The 17,910-nt window shown below is 37.5% G+C and overlaps 1 protein-coding gene across 8 annotated transcripts in view; it reads right to left on the reverse strand.

Moving 5' to 3' along the window:
- The window catches only part of CYRIB (CYFIP related Rac1 interactor B), a 95,451-nt gene that overhangs the window by 25,934 nt on the left and 51,607 nt on the right, over nt 1–17,910 (reverse strand). For 4 of the 8 annotated variants that reach the window (XM_071738385.1, XM_071738381.1, XM_071738382.1 and 1 more), the window contains exons 2-3: nt 14,864–14,942; nt 3,178–3,214 (exon numbers count right to left, since the gene is read on the reverse strand). The exons of 1 other annotated variant lie outside the window; for it this stretch is intronic. The gene's annotated coding sequence lies outside the window, so the exon portion shown is untranslated. The remainder of the gene's footprint in view (nt 1–3,177; nt 3,215–14,863; nt 14,943–17,910) is intronic. 3 more of the 8 variants (XM_071738384.1, XM_071738383.1, XM_071738387.1) reach the window with 2 other exon arrangements.

The raw sequence follows: 17,910 nt of genomic DNA on the forward strand, positions 1-17,910 counted from the left end.
TTACTGTGTCCAAACTGGATGAAGTTGCACTAAGGCTCTAACAACAGCCTTGGTAATGCTGCCATCTAATGTACTAGGACAAGGAGTACAATAAGCCACCCAAACATTCAAATGAAATGTTTCCATTTTGTTTGGCTTGGAACCGTTGCACTCCTTCAGTGCCTTAGCTTGAAAATCCTACAATAACAGTATTACGATGAATTATCTACTCATCAAGTTCATGGGTATAAATATTCATTGACATATTTTATCTCAAGGGATCATTTTGGAATGTCACAGCACTCAACTGCAAACCTCATGTGTAGGAACCTGACACCAACTGTTCACATGTGAATTCAGGTCAGTGACACACTAGTGCTGAGCTCCCAAGGAGGAAGGGAAGTCCTAAGGCATTCTAGATCACATAGCTAAAAGGGCAGATATTCATGTTTCCAGCTTTCTGATTATTTTGTTTAGCTTTCTTTTTACCAGACACCAGTCAGACAAAGTATGTGTTCAGAATACAGCAGGCTAATTAATAAAACACATCTAGTTACAGATGGTACAATAGAAGATGATCAGCAGAGTGATGCTCCTTCCCACCCCAGCTGTTTCCAGAAACAGTAACACAACAGACAGGCAACAGGGGGACAGAGGAAGGGGGAGAGAGGAGGGGTTTGTTTGCTTCTTGAAAGTTTCACAGATTTCTTGCAAGACCAAGGTTCTACAGCCATCTTTGTTATTTCCAGTTACTTTTTCAAACAGCCTCACAAGGCATATTATCAACTACTTCTATTGTCCAGATAGTTTTTCTTGTTAGAAAGCACATCTAAAAAAAAGTGCACTCAATAGCTTCACTAAATCTTACCTTTTATCTCATTTTCCATCCATCCCAACATGCCTCAAATTTTATTTAAATCTTAAAATCAAACCAAAGGTGTCCCATAAAACAATTTTTTTAATCCACCTACTCAAAATACAGAGGAATAACTGCTTTTCTAAGTGATATTATACAACCTGCAACACATTAAAATAAGTAGCTGGCTTGCAGAATATCACGCTGAGTTATGATTTCCTGCACCAGTCCATCTGTGAACTCTACAAGTCCATCTCATCTCACATGGAATCTGCAGCAGTTCTTGAGGAAATCTAGGTACATATGTGGAAGACAAACCCATTAAACAGATACTGATTACATTTAATAATCGGATCTTACTCAGAAAAATATTTGACCTGAAAATACTTACAGACTAGAAGAATTACCAATATACACTCCTCCTCTTCTTGCTCTTCCCTAGGCTTCTGTTTGCACTCAAAGGTTCAGGTTTTATTGGATATTCAGGTTTTTTCAAGTTTCCACCTTGTTCACAAAGTGACATTTAGTTAAATTTGCCCCATTATTTGGAGCTCAAACAAAGTTTTCAACGCTCTCCATATTTTCACCACTTATCTTACTAACACTACCCTACTGGAAGTGTTTCTTGGGTAAGGCTTCTGCCAGTCTCTTCAGTCCTTCACATTGCTAATTTCCAGCTGTTTTAAGATGCTGTTAAGCATTTGACAGCTACTTTGTCTCAGCATAGCTGGAGAAGATGAGAGTATCAGCATTTAGACACCTGAAGTTTAAGTATGCTGAAGTGGACACCAAAACCTTGTTATAAACATTTTCCTTCCAATACCTGAAATATAGTTGATTTACAGTTTCTTAAAAGAAAACAGAAGTTTCTTGCCATGTGCCTCCTTCTGCAGGCAGTACCATTCTCAGCAATGCCCCTTGAGTTTTTCTAGCTTTTCTGGATAACTGTCCCTTTCCTGAGCAGAAGCACTGTTCCAGTAGAGGAATAAATGGGGGCTGTGAAAATATGAGCAAAACCAAGCACATACATGCAGAGGGAAATAAGGGTGGAGACTGCACTTGGTACAGGGACCCATGGTCTGACTCAGTTTAGCAACTCCTCCCATGTATCATTTGCAAATGCACACAGTTCTATGAACAAAAGTTTGTACTACCTGAATTTGCAACTTTGCTCGTAGACTTAGCCCTGACAGCAGAAGTAAGAGCTACCAAAAAGAAAAAGTACTGTTACCACTATCACTGGATGTTCTTCCATTAATTCGCTGTAGATTTGGAGAATGTTGCTGAATGCTTGCCCAGTTCCTAAAATCATTCTGTAATGTCAGAGCTGCAAGACCATAGGAAGAAAGACTGCTGGTCTAAGCCAGTGTTGCACTAAGCTCTTCCAAGAATTACAAAAATGTCATATAAATCTCATCAAAAGAAGTGATTCTGCAAAACAAGTATTTTAATACATCAATCATGCATTAAAATAAAGTACAATTATTTTAGTGACACATTTATAATGCCTCATATTCTTAATTCCCAAATGGAAATATTTTCTGCTCTTGTCAACAAAAATTGATAAATCAGTTTAGTCAGCTTCCCAGAACTCAATTCTGATGATTAATCAGAAATGGAAGAAAAATAAATCCTACCTGACATCTGGTAGCATTACCTTTCCAGCCTGACAGAAGATAGTTGGCTATGCTGGCACAACAGAATAAACACAAAGTATAACAGATACAATCTATGCAGTAGCTTTGATGACAACTAAAAGGTTATAAAACTAAAAGCTAAAAGCCTCATGAGCATATGCTACCTCTTCAGTATTACAAGTTGGTTCAGAATATTGGCTTCTGGCATAAGGTTTCTGGTTCAGAAAAGGTTTAAAGTTACACAGCAACTTTGTAGTAAAGAGATTAAGTAAAACCACCAGAGTGTTATTTCCTCAAGCAAGTCCTCCATGAAGGTTACACACAATCTTCCAGGATAAATTCTTGAATGTGGCCAAAAGACTATACTCTGTGTACAGTAAAAATGCTGAAAAACACTGAAACAATGAGAATTCTTCATATCACTACAGTAAAAAGGTTTTCCAAATCATTACAAAGCTGTGTGATAAAGTATGGTGAAAAACTTTCAGCCTTGTTTAGCATCTTTAACCAGACAGAGACAAAAGTTAAGTTACAGATTGAGACTTCCTAGTGAACACCAGGAATTTCAGAAGTTGTAGAAGCAAGTAGGGGAAGAGAAAATTGCTGGCATTCAGAGCAGTCCCGTTTTCTGTCCTTTGACAGATTACAATTTTTGCTTCTTATATGGCAGGAGAGTTTTCAAGCAGGTTAAGTTTCAGTTCTTACCTACAGCCAGTGCTGCACTCTTTTCTTGGTCTCCAGTCTGTTTTAAAAGAAAGAGAGATTAGGAAAATTCATTTTTTTGTACTGAAATTCTTAAATACAATGCTATGTGAACCTGAAAAAGCACTCATCTGTTACACACATACTATTTTTTGGGATTTGCAATGCAGAACAGTGTTTTTATCCCTAGGTATATAAATAAATAGGGAACACAATTATTTGGCAATGAACATGTTTCTAGGGAGAAAGGCTGCTGGTGTCAGATAATCCATAAGAACATACATCCCACAGTAAATTTAATTCTAAAGAGTCAAAGTTGCAATAAAACACCAACGGCAAGTTGTTCCACCTGCATTTTGCAGACACAAACCTTAAAAAGAGTAACACAAGATCCTGAATTCAACCACATAAGATAGTTCTTGAAAAAATTCACGACTTGCATGCTGACCTCCAGAGAAGACACTTTGGAGTCTCCAAGGAAAATCATTTGCTTAACGAAGAAATCAAGTGTTCTTGGACAGCCTCAGTCTGCTATAAACATTATTAACTACCACCTTAAAGCTGGTGAAATAATTATGTAAATAGTACAGATGAAAGTAGGGGATATGGAGTACTACAGTATCTCAAAATTTGAAAGGAATTCATAGTGTAACATTAGCCTATAAGGATCTGAAGATCTGAAGCAGAATGAAGACCACTGTGAGAATGACTCTACAATCCACAGAACATAAACAAAACCACAACTTGACACTGTTACAACTGTAGAAATTTATTTCTCCATCCTTTCCAGTGTATGCTTCTCACTCAAAGAAGCTGCCTTCTCCCTTGAGTAGGATTTCTTTGAGTAGGATCTGCTTTTCCCTTTGCAACTTGGCTTCAGCTTCCCCTTCATTCTCTCAGGAGTAAGCAACAACCAGTCCTTCAGAACAACTACTTCCCAGGACAAAAAGATGATTAACAAGCACTACCTGCATAAGAGCAGTTGCAACTTCCCTAAAACTCATCCACTCTCACTAGGCCTACATTAAATACTTCTTTCCCCTCTCCTCACAACCACAGGCTGCTCAATTCATGCTTTGAGACAAAGCAGCAAAATTTAACTCTGACTGGAAAACACTGGCTCCCTGCAGGTCACAGGGATGCACAGAACTTATATTGCAGATAGAGAAACCAAAACCAAAGCCAGACCCAGCAGTACTTCAAAAGGCTAATTTCCTGAAAATGAAAGAAAAGCCAAACAGAACATTTTACAGTAAAAAGTTATACCTACATTTTTTTTTTCATTTTTTTGAGTAGTCAAGAGCTTGGATTAAGATGATTTTTGAAAGCCCAACTTAACTCACTGAGATACAAGAAGGAAAAGTCCAGATTCACTAGAATGACCACTTTTCAGAAGTAAATGTGAAAGCAACAGAGAAAACAACCTACAATACACTATAGCAGCAAGGTTAGGGACTTCTTAAATAATGTTTCCTAAGAACATTACAAAACAGAAATGCCTGCTTTTCCAACTGATAAAATCATTAAGAAAAGAACACCTAGAACTGCTCAGCTCTTTGCATGTTTCTGGACAGAATACTGCACTTATAGCCACAAACATCACCTGCAAGAAAGGGGTGTGGATGCTCAGGCAGCTTGTCCTACAGGCTTCAGTGAATGGTCTAGGAGAGGTGCTGGGCAAAAGGGAAGGGACCAGGAAATCTGAGCATTACAGGTCAGTTGCACTACCACCAATAACAAGCAAAGTGATGTTAGCACAGGAATCCAGTTAATGGATTTTAGTTTGAGTACCAATGAGAATGTCTTTATGCAAACCAGACCAGACTGAACACACTTGATGCCATCAGCATGGTTTGTATTGGAAAGCTGACAGATATTTGATTTTTGCACACTGTGACTTCACATCACATGGTATTTTAAACTTAGAGGTTAGCAGCATACAATATAATAAAGTCCTGTCTAAATGGATAAGAAATTGACTTTCAGATCTCTGGCAGTCAGTGGGGAATGATCAGTGAACATCCATTAAAAATGGCCAGATGTGAAATCAATGGTGTGATGGATTCTTTACACAATTAATTTTTGCACTTCCAGATGCACCTTGATTCAGACAAGAGAATCTAAATGAACAATTGCCTATTGTCAGGTTTAGAGTGTACTAACTAGGAGAATCCAAGTAATGCAGAGGATCTACAAAACATCTGAGCTTTCTTCTGACTGATTCTCAAGGTTTGGATGTGCAGACTAATATAGAAATTATACCAGCAGGCACAAGATGAGATTTCAATACTATATAATTTAATAAGTACTGAAAATTGCATAACTGAACCAAGCACTTTTTCAACTGCTTGTGATTCTGAGGAAGCCAAGTATTTCATGTTACATTACAGAAAGAAGCTGCTCTTTGGGAAGGAAAACCTTTTATTCAATGGGTTAACAGTTTATGGACATTGTTTAGCCTTTTTAAATACTATTTTACAGAGTTAAACAGCAGAAAGATTAATGCTTCCCATCCTAGGAATCTCTATTACAAACATCCCCTCCCTTGACTTGCAGCCTAATTTCACCACAGCAGCAACAGGTCAAAGCATATGCTAACATCTCAGGCCAACTTCAACAGGAATTCAAAGAATTGTCACACCAGTTGGAGAGCAAATGTGGAAAAATATCTCCAGCCATTAAACAGGGACAGTGAATCAACTAAACGTCCGCTTTTAATTTTCAGAAGAAAACAAAGTCAAGCATCTTTCAGTTTGTCAGAGGGTAAGCCTCAAGGTGACACAAGTCAAATAGTACCCTAATATAAAAGGGGCATTAAGTAAACTTGGCATCACTGGAGATGTTAAAACTTGGAAAAAAAAGTAAGAGCTGGCTAATCAGTGAGCAAGCCCTGTGCTTTTGGTACCCACCTTGTGCTGGAACTAATGACACTTACATCGGTGGGACATGAAAACACATTTTAGAAAAGCTAACCAATTACTTCCAGTACGAAGCCAGTGTCTTCTGCCCAGCTCTGACTGAACTAATTAAGAAGCCACTACACACATGCATCAACTTGTCAGCAACTGTCAGTCACAATTCGCTAGAGGAATGGTGATTTTGCAGGCTTGCCAGAACTCAGGTTTTCCTGCCTATTAACTGAAAAGATTGAGTAGTAAGAAAGAATTGACAATAAGTTTGCAGTAAGAATCTTAAGTTACTGTCTCTGCACTCAGCTGGTACCTCAGCTCATCATGAAACTTCAGAAATAGTTATTTCATAAAGTTATTATAAAACAACAGTTAAAAAAAAACTTGCACAGGATTTGTGTACATTTGAGGTATTAGGCACCCAGGCTTTAGTATCTGTATTCAAAATACAGTCCACTCTGTCACTTTCATAGGACAAATGTTTAAATTTGTTGTTTGTAGTTCAAGCAAGTACCAAAACTTCCCTTGCTAAGTATCATCAACCAATACTGTAAGCCAGAGGTGGAGATTTCTCAGTCCATGAACCTCAACTGTCCTCTTCATACTGCTGAATAGCACAGAAACTAGCTCAAGGATTACATTGCTCAAAAAAATTTTAGGCAACTCCCACTATATTGCTTCAGTTGTAAACTAAAAATTAAGTTTGAAGAAACTATTTTAACAGTTGGTTCCTCTTAGTACACACTAAATCACAAAAAATTACTCTCAACCAAAACAAAACTGCTGGTCAAACACACACCATGTTTTGTGGGTAATAAAATGAGAACACTAAGAAATGTTTAGTAATAAAACTTGATTTTTACTTTAGTAACAATAACATATAGCTAAGCTATAAAAAATAAATCATAGCTAAGATCATGTTTCAAATGAAGTATCAGGGCACCTGCAGGTGAACCCATGGTTCCATGCTAAATAGATGCAAACATCAACATTAATATCAGTGATTCTGAAGAAGATTCTGCTCTATCTGTATGGCAATCAAACAATAAAGTATAAGCAAACATAGCCTATCACTCCTGCAAAGTGACCTTAGTTCTTCATAAGAAAGAAAATCTACTGCTTGCCAGCTATTAAACCACATTCTTGACTTCTGGCTATAGAAAGCTTCAGCTTAAGTCTTCTCCATTTTTATTTATGTTTCCAAAGTAAAATTATTGCACAAAGCTTATAGTAAGCCTTTCCCTCTTCTATATAATTTCTCAGTGTTGTATTCTGCTAATTCATTACTTGCTACACTCCGACCTGTTTTAGGTTTCCCATTTAATGACTAAAATGGTGATTTGATATGAAAGCTTTCTTGACAGTTCTTGACCTGTGGTAAGACACCTGCCAAAAGCAGGCATTATGCTTTCTGTCCATTATTCACAGATTAAATACATTTATACCAATACATCTTATACTCTACAGAGCTGTACTGGCATCCGGTTCTTCACATTGTGCATCCAAACACTGAGTGGCACTCTCGTTACCACATGGTAAATTAGGAATGCAACTAATTACTCAGTACACTCCAAATGAAGCCCACAAAGAAGTTTCAGTTTCTCTGAAGCTTAATCTGAAGATTTGACTTAAAAAGGATGTAGTGTAAAGCTATCATCTTCCCTCTGTAGAAAACATTTCAAAGACGTTTAAATACTGCACCATGCATTAATAAGAGGAAGACAAGGACAAAACTATATACATGCACCTCTTTTATAATTAAAAAAAAAAAAAAAAAGGAAACCACAGATAATTGAGAAGCTTGTATAGGACAGCCATATGAGGACATCCACACATATATAAGACCAACACTCAGCATGAAAACTTGTATTTCCATCCACTTACAGGTATGTTTTTCACAACAAACCATTACTGGAAACAGTAAAATAAACCTCATTTTTGCATCTTACCAAAGCTTTACATAGGAAAAAAAAAGCTGCAAGTCACAGACCAAGTACAAGGCACTTTTTAACCAAATCAGGAAGTTAATTTAAATATTTCCAAATAATTTTTTTTCAATTCTCAAGGCAAGTAAGAACACTAAATGCTGGGTAATCAGAAGACAAATAAGGAATTTTGGGAAAAAGGAGACAATTTCTTAATTTGTTCGGGGTTTTTGTGTGGTTTTGAAGGTTTTTTGTTTGTTATTTGGTCGGGGGGTTTTGTTGGTTGGTTGGTTTGGTTTAATCTTTTTTCTTTTTTGGTGGTTGGTGTTTTTGGCCATGGGGCTGGGCAACATAACTGTGATATTTTAGTCTGGGCTACTCAACTTCCTGCTTTAAGGGGGCAGGGAGAGGGGGAGGAAGCTTGCAAGAATTACTGAAGAAACACCTGTGTCTAATAGTCCATTATTCAAAAAACTGAACTTCCTATTTCTCATATTATATTATCTCCTAACATTTCTTTTGAACTTTCATAAATCTAAAACCTGAAGTGATTTAGTACCAGGTATTTCATGAGCAGAATTCTGAAGAAGCCTTCAGGCTTTCACTCCTCAAAAATGATTTAAGTATTCCTTAGCTAGTAAGAGACAATGGATTAGTTTACAAGATAAATTATATTGTTGCTTGCTATCTATCTGCATGTTTAACTTCTTTATGACTAATTAGCACTGCTATTTTTCTGCAGTTGATGCTTCCTTTGATGTTATGCTCTTAAAACCCAATTGTGAAGTGTTCCTGAATACCAACCAAGTGATTCAACAGCTTTTTTATCTAAGCTATACAAATGATATAATGTCTTAGGAATATGGCAGAGTTTAATACTGAGAGTTCTGAGTCAGTATCAGCATAACAGAAACGAAACCATACCCTGCCCCAGGAAGTTTGCAGCAATACTCATCCAATTGCGTAATAAAAACAGTAAGACAAGGTCAAAAGGGCTTTCCCACTCAACATTATAGTAGCATAGTATCTGCTCTGAGAAACCCCAAGACCCACAGCCCAACTCAGTAACATTTAAACAGCAGAGTCCTTATTTCACAGAATCTAGATTTCTACACTCAGGGTAAACCATTTTCTTCAAGACTACACTAGGTCACATGAAAAGAAAGAACTTCTATCGTGAACAGAAACCAACCACATAGGAAAGTAACTTACTACCCAAAACACATTTTTACCAATTTTAGTGAGTTCTAACCAGTTCCTCAGCAGTATCAGAAATTGACAGCTGAAGCCCTAGCTAATGCTCTAATAGGCAAAATTGTAAGCTGAATCTAGACCTAAGCTGATTTGGCTAGAGCTAGGATCTCGGTTTCACAGAGAGCATCTCTGCTGCTCAGAGGGAATGGATTTCACTATTTCAGATTCCAAAGAACACAGACTGACTTTTTTAAAAGCCTAGAAAGGATTTTCTATGAAAAACAACAGCAATAAGTTTTGCCACGTGCTTCTCAGACGCATAGACTGAGCATGTTACAAGCAATTCCTTCCCCCTGTGGTCCCTAGTATTGCTCTACCAGTACCAAGCAAGTAGGGAAGCCTCCTCTCTAGTTGGAACTCATGCACAAACCAGGAGGAACACTGTGCAAGTCTGACCCCGTGACAGAGCCTTGGGACAAGCAGTGATTGCTGCTGAGAAGGACAAGAGATTTGCTCCAGACAGAGTACCAGTCATACACCACTGAGACTCCTGAAAGTGTCTCCAGCTTGCCCAGAAGTGCCATGAGCTTCACATATATGGAAAGATTTGAGATAACTCTTTCAGCTGAAATTTTACAAAGTAGGAGAAAAAGAAAACAAAGAAAAATAAAGTTTTTCAGATGAGGTAAAAAATGTTCCATTAGTAGAAGTTTGATGCTATTTCTAATATGAAGAAAAACATGGTCACTTGATGCCTGAAAAAATGATAAAAAGAATAATCAAAACAATCATGCCTATAAATTGGTGTCAAGAAAAACTAAACAAGTTATTTTCGCCTGTGACCTCCTGTTTGCTGGGTAGCATTTAAGACAGAAACACAAAAGTTACAGAATACAGGGTAACAAACATGACATATAAAACATAGAATCATAGAATCATAGAATTGGCTGGGTTGGAAGGGACCTCAGAGATCATCGAGTCCAACCCTTGATTAACTATCGCTGCAGTCACTAGACCATGGCACTGAGTGCCACATCCAGTCTCCTTTTAAATGTCTCCAGGGAATGTCTGGGCCCAGCTCCTGCCTTGCACGTATTCAACAGCTTTGTCCAACAATTAGGGAAACAAACTAAAAACAGGAGTCATACACGAAGGCCTTTATTCCTACATCATCTTGAGTCTCAACAGAATTTCTGTTCAATTAATTCAAAAATCAATTCCACAATGTGCTAAAAGGAGGCAAGCTGTTTCACGGAAAGTTCAGACTGGACATCAGAAAAATGTTCTTCACTAAGAGGGTGATCAGTCACTGGAAGAGGCTTCCCAGGGAAGTGGTCACAAAGCCTACCAGAGTTCAATGAGCAATCTGACTGACACTCTTAGTCATATGGTTTTGGGTAGTCCTGCAAGGAGCTGCAAGTTGGACTTGATAATCCTGATGGGTCTCTTCCAACTTGAGATAGTCTACATTCTAAATTATAAAACTGCAGTCATGTAGGATTACAGTAGGGTGACCAGATATGAAGGACTACACATTAAAGCATCCAAGCCCCTGAAGAGTTAAAATAAATGAAATACCCTACAAAATGCAGAAATGTCCTTTAACAAGTGTTTAAGAGTCCTGTAAGTCAGGAAGTGAAACAAGCAACATCTGACATTAAGCTAAGAGAACAGACCCCATAAAATGTAATATGAAAGTCCAGCCTACTGTCTCAAGAAGCACAGCTTTCCAGGTCAAACATCTCCCTGATGAGAAAAGTTTACATATTTTGCTGGTCTGTTTAAAAGTGACTTTTCAAAAGGTCAAAACAACTCTTTAATCTATGTCTTCAATTTGAAGGCTCATTGGACAAGCAGAATTAAACAGTTCATGCTGTCCTGAGTGCTTATTTACAGGTAGAGAAAAATAGCAGCTTTACCTTCATAAACAAGTCAGCATGGCTGACGTCTCAAGCAGAATACAGTTTACTAAATGAGCCAATAAATGAGATTCAAAACTCACTTCTTTTTAAACTTACTTTACTGACTGCTGCAGTAGGACTACTGCATATAAACTACTGCATATTTTGGAAGAACTCGACACTGAATTCTGCTTGATTACAGTACAGGAAACCCAAAGCCTGTCACTGATAATTTTGCAGATTACTACCATCTTCAAAGTTTTAAGTGATTTAATGTCCACTCTGAGAAAAAAAAAAAGATAACATATTACACTGCATCAGCACAGGGAGATTATTTACCTTTACTGCCAACATGTAGCATTACATTTTAAAAAACAGAGCTGCACAGAAGCTGTCCTAGACAACCACATTAAACAAATCCTAAGATAAGATACAGCAACTAAACAGGAGGCAATTCTGCCTGGCCTAAAAAACTGTCAGCTATTGCTCCTTCTTGCCTTAGATACCAGCATTAATACAAAATAAATGTGTGGCGGGAGACCATCAATAACAAGATCAGAATTTAAATCAAAATATATCGTAGAGAATGTCAAAACCACAAAAAGTACTTAACCTCCATTTGAATTTCAACAAACCTCCTTTCACATGGATGACAAACCAATTCAAGATCTGCTGACTGCAAATAGCATTTATAAGCAAAACTACATCAATATATTTAGAACAACATTACCAAAGGACAGTGGTTTTAATTTGAGGCAGAAATGGGAAGAGAGGTTTCAGTTGTCAGAAAGAGCTTCATGTATTTACAGTATATAGACTCATTATGACAGATTGTTCCTTTACCCCGATGGTTCCCACATTACTGTTGGTATCTGTTAAGTCTCTGCAGTGAAAGCTTTTCAAGTTGCTCAGAACCATTTGTAACTTCACCACTTTATATATGAGTTACATGGCTTCCTCAAATGAAAATCTGGCACATTTTTATCACCAATTTTCTTATTTAACAGAGGAAACATTTAGCACTGAGCAAAACAAAACAGAACCTTACTTTGTATTTCCTGCAGCACAGTTGTTTTCATATAAACTTCCCAGACAGTCAAAGCCATACAGAAATCCATAACACATGTAATATGGCTTAAAGTTTTCTCTTTTGCATGAGCTCTGCCACTTGTCACCTTTTGTAACAAACTTTCATGCTCCAAGTTTAGCATATATGAAGGGATTTGCACTAAAAGACTGAAATCATTACTGAAGAGATTTTGAAGATTGACCCCACAAGGAAGCAGAACATTTAAAGATATGTCAGCTAGACAAATGCTACTCTTGTAAGAGCTATACAAGCCACAAGAGTGTTCTTAAAAGTTAATAAGAAAATGACACGCATGCATTTGCTTCCACTTTGCAAACATAATACCAAAGGTGTTTTCATATTTATCAAATATTAAATAACACAGCATGGTAATCGGTTTGCTGAAAACATCTCCAAATCATCACTACAGGGTAACAACTGTAAGTTGCATGGGAAGGTTTTAATATCTTTAGGCATGCAGACAAGTTCAACCTGCATATGAGAGATAAAGCTATAAAATAAGAATGAATAATTATCAGAGATTACATGGAAAAGCGGGAGATTATTATCAAGATCTTTTCAGTATGACTGATACTCTGGAAAAATAATCCCGTACAAGTTAACATAATGAAAAAGAAATATTAATACAAGAAAAACAGGGCAAACACTGAAACATGTTATGTCCTTTAGTGTAATAATGGACATCTGAAAAATCAAAACCAGAAATATCACTTGGATAAAATAGGCATGCATGTCTTACACAACAATTTGAGGTAGTCTGCACCACATTAAGGTCCAGGTGGCTTAATATTTCCATTGCAGCACCAGTCACATCAGACACACTGTGCCACAAGGGATGCAGTGCTCATGTATTACACATTCTCATTTCAGCACAGTTCCAGAGTTGGGGGCTAAGCTGAGACCTGATCAGGTCTAAAATGCAGCTGACCTCAGTAGGTTCTCAGCAGAAGTCTTTCCAAACCAAAGCTCATGTTGAAAACAGTGAAATTAAGTTTGTGCAGCACTACCCCTGCACTAGAAAGCATTGCTTGGTATTAAAGGAAATTATTAAGTACAACAAGTAATTCCACACCATACATTCTCAGAATAATCTAAAGGATTAATCTAAAAATAACTATCAGATAATTACAATGGAATACTTTAAATGGTGATACATTACACACCAGTTGTTCATCCCCCTGTAAATTGAGGGACACGCATTTTCAAACCTAGTATTTAGGAAGGAGTTCTCCTACACATTTAGTGTGAGGAGCTGCAATTTCACAGGGGTAAACAAAACTCTTCAAATTAACACTCACAAATATCTGTACCATATAAGTCACCTTTATATATATAAAAAAAAAAGACTACTTCAAACCAAACATTGTTTTCACTGCCATTCCTGACAGATGCACATTATTTACCACTTCAAGCCTTCAAAGCTTTCCTATCATTAATCTAGATTTGGCAGAGTAATAACAAAATATTTTAATATCTTCTGTGAATCCTGGTTATTAGCAACAGCTACACAACACTTCATAAAGTTATCCTTGACTGCTTATAAAATCTCAGTGAATTAACTGGCATTTGAAGACTAATAAAGCATCTGTAAATATCTGAGTCATAAAAGCTTAATGTTTCTTTACTGGCTAGGATGCTGCCTTCTTTCCACATTCATCCCAGCTGCATCACAGCATTCTGGGCTAAGAACTCTCTCCTGACATGAGTTTATTTAGCCCTGTAGCTCAAATGGTAGCAGCAAAGAGGAGGGTAGGTTTCAAGCCTTATAGAAGGCACATAGTAAGCTATAATCACAGTGGAAAACTGAACGCATATTTAATTTACAGTCCTGTGGATGTATTCCCTGTACCAAAGACTGCTACTTCAATTACAACACAAGGAATTTGAGAAGTGAGCTGTAAATCTGGAACTCTCTATCAACGTGCATATGACTTAGCTATGTCAAAACATAATTATATGTCCTGAATGTTTCTTTGTCATAGCCTTCCTTCTAATGCACACCAGCAGCTCAATGGCTTAACTTATGGGCTGGCAAACTGCCACTAAGTGGTTACAGCTTTTCATGTATGATCCTTTTACCATTCTGAACTTACAGGCAACCTACAGATGACTTTAAATGCCCATGAACTGTAATACACTCTTACTTTTATTATCACACATTTTTAGTTAAAATTATGCCTCAAGAAGCACCCACAAAATAATTACAAGTACATTAATGGCATCTTCCAAAGCACCTGAACCAAATTAGTGTGCTTAGCCACAATCCACTTCTAGACATTTTGTTGAAGGTTCCTTTTTTCTCTGTCTCCAGACTTTGAAGCATCAGATTTGAAGTTCCAGTGTTTGCACTATCACATGTCATGTAGTCTTTATATAGTAAGAGGTACAGACATGTTGTATCAGTCTCGATGGAAAAGGTAAATAAGCAATGTTTAATGTCCCACTAAATAAAAAAAGGCTGGTCTTTTTTCTCCTACTCTGAGAGCAGGAATTTAACCACTTTGTATTCCAATTTAAATACCCAGATATTATTCACTGCTACTGAGCATTTTGACTGGTAAGCTATAGTTAATTAAAAAACTACTTCTTGCTTTCAATAGGCAAAAATACTTTGTATTACTGACAACAAAGAAACATTCTACAAGCAAAGACACCTAAGGAAGTGTTTACCAGTTGGTCTTGTCTCCTTGCAGTCTTAACAGAGAACTCCCTTCCTCAGATTAATGATGCAGCAGCTCGTCTTCAGAATCTGAACAAACAGAAGAATCCATTAAACATAAACAATAAACAGTATTTCGTTTACAGAAACTGGTGTGAGGAGTAAGTCAAAGTTATTCCTGCAGTGCCAAGGAATCTAGATAACTACAAATTAAACATGCAGATTTCCAAAAACATTTGTCCTTTTACAGAAGTGACATTACAAGCCAATGGAGAGGCATCCTGACAAACTCTTCTGTAAGGCAATCAGCCACCCATGATCACAAGCATTAGAAACAGAGCCTTGCATCTTGGCACTACTGAGTTAAGTTACACAGTGAAACACACAAAAATAGAGCATTACACCTCTGCAATGTAGTTGCAGCAGAAAAAAGTAGGTCTCAGTCCAAGTTTTATTTGCAGTGTCACATATACTGCACACAGGGAAAAATGCTTCATTGCTGCAGTTTTCATCAGTTAAAGCTGAATTTGGCCAATGGCAGTTTTTACCTTTCTGAACTTATTCTAGGATTACTGAGATTTCCTGCTTGGAACTAAATGATCTTTAAGGTCCCTTCCAACCCAAACTGTCCTATTATTCCATGGAAACTAAGTTTCTGATTCAGAAAATCAGTACCTTAGTCAGACAGAACAGCATTTCCTATGGCAGTGTGCCACCCGGACCTACTGCAGGCATTAAAAGGGTATTTAAGTTCATTTGGAGTGGTTCACATAGCAAAGAGTCTACCTTTCTTAGCAGAGTAATAGAATAATGAACTGGCCAAAACTGGCACCTTTCTGTTGTGGTGAAGAGTTTGGGTTTTTCCATTTGGGAATTTGGAGGCTGCTTCTGTTTCAGGGATTTCAGCTAAACTACAAGTTTAGCTGGATAAACTTAGTTTCAGGATACTACAAGTCTTCTCCTACAGTAAACCACATTCTGCAAAACATCTTTTTCTAGCATAAACTTGTTTTACAAATATAAAAGCCTTGTCATGTTAATGACTTTGCATATCCAGCTGGAGAGTCATAAAATATTCCATGTTAATTGGTATTTAATCAGCTGTCAGAAGCTCCTCTTAACATCAGGTAATCCTGACTGAGAACCATTCAACAAAAACTATGCTACTTTACAGTGAAATTTCTAATCACAAAGGCCACAGTATTACTGATTGGCCACAGTATTACTGATTGGCCCCAGCTTGGGAAAGGTGCAGGGAAGGGGAAAAACTATACAGTATTGAGGCTGAAGGATGATTTTAGTCACAGTGAATACTATGATCAGAAGATACCATCCCATTTCCCCTACTGCCCCTGCTGCACTCCACAGGAAAGAACCTTATGACCTGAGCAGCACAGATGGGAGAGCAGGACAATGCAAGGAATATGCAAGTTATTATGCAAAATTGAATAGATAAATATAACACATAAGATATAAAGGTGAAAAGGACTTATAAAAATTATCAATAGAATTATAAAATTGATGAGATCCTTTTTGCAGCAACACTGAAGCAGTTACAACAGACACTCCAAAAGTAAAACCAAATGACAGTAATGTTAGGCAACAATAATTTTTACCACTTTATCTCAAGCCAGCATCTAAAATAAGCAGGTGCCTGGAAAACTAGTGTGTTTCTTTTTCCCTGAAAGTGTTGTACGAAGCACTGCTTCTCTCTTGAAGAAAGGGAAAATTAAAAAACATCCATGACACCCTATTAATTTTGTTAAAGCATAGGATTTGTTTTAACAAATATTCCATCACCCTAATTCAGTCCCTTTTTTATTCATGGTTCTCCTGACAAACTGTAAAAAGTTAACAAAGCAGCTAAAAATTTCTGAATGGAAGCCATAAGATCTACTCATATGCTGTCTGGTGAGTTGGTGAGCAGAGCAGCAATGTCACTGTCTACAGACTGGTAAGAGGATTTGAAAGTTTTGCTGGCTGAGTGATCATCTGTACAATTGTTAACATGCAGTTTCCTTCAATACACACAAAAATACTTCCTTCTACCCCGCTACAGCACAGTATGAAAAGTTTCCAATTCATTATCAGAGAACAGACATTTTTCAAACACGATTGATCATTTCATTAAACAAAACTTGTGTTACACTTGTACTGGACCAACTCACACATTGCCATGTTGCCAAACTAGAATGTTTAAACTTCGTTAATAACTAACTCAAGTAGCATGAAGGATTTGGTTCTATTAAAAGCAGTATCTAAGCCTGTTGGAGACCCTTCTGCCCCCCCACTCTCACACGGCTGTGCACTGCTCCCACTGGCTGCTCACCACCCATTCCTGCAGATTGGCCTTGAGGTGAGAAAGGGAACCAAGTGCTAAGAGCACAGCAACTCTGGATAGGAAAAGTCGACATGGCAGAACAGCAGTAGGTACAGAGGGCAGGAGGGATCATGGGGACATCCACATGCAGAGGAACTATTTATTAGCAAAGAATAAATTCTGGTGTGACAAGAGGAACTGGAGAGGACAGAGGTGCTGAAGCAGAGGCACACACAGAAAGCTGAAGACATGTGGTCCCTTAAGATGACCTCCCCAGCTTTCATGGAAATAATTCCTTATACATGCTTTAGCTTTACCTAAGTAAGTTGATAACACTGAAAGGACAACTTTTTTTTCCCCCCCTCCTTTTTAAATAATGGATCTCTAACCTATGGTATAACTAACACAGCTGAAAAAAACTAAGCTGACATCCTTATTTTCAGTCAATATTTGTATAGAAATTGATTTTCTTTACTTCAGTAGACCTTTGTGAGGTAAATTAACACTGTTTCTTTGACAGGCTAATTAGAATAGCAGGTGAACAACAAAAGAGTAAGCTCATTCTCAGGAGATATCCTTGCTTGCCCTCCACACAGTGTTGGAGTAGCTTTGTAGAATTATGAGTTCAAAAGAAGTAAGCAGACAATGAACCTACTTGTCCCTGGTAAATGAGGGTGCCTCAACCTATCCATTTAAGCAACCATGCCTTACCTCATTAGTTTTGTCACTTAAGGGGAA

Source organism: Heliangelus exortis, chromosome 2 (assembly GCF_036169615.1).
Source record: "Heliangelus exortis chromosome 2, bHelExo1.hap1, whole genome shotgun sequence".
Classification (NCBI taxonomy): Eukaryota; Metazoa; Chordata; class Aves; order Apodiformes; family Trochilidae; genus Heliangelus; species Heliangelus exortis.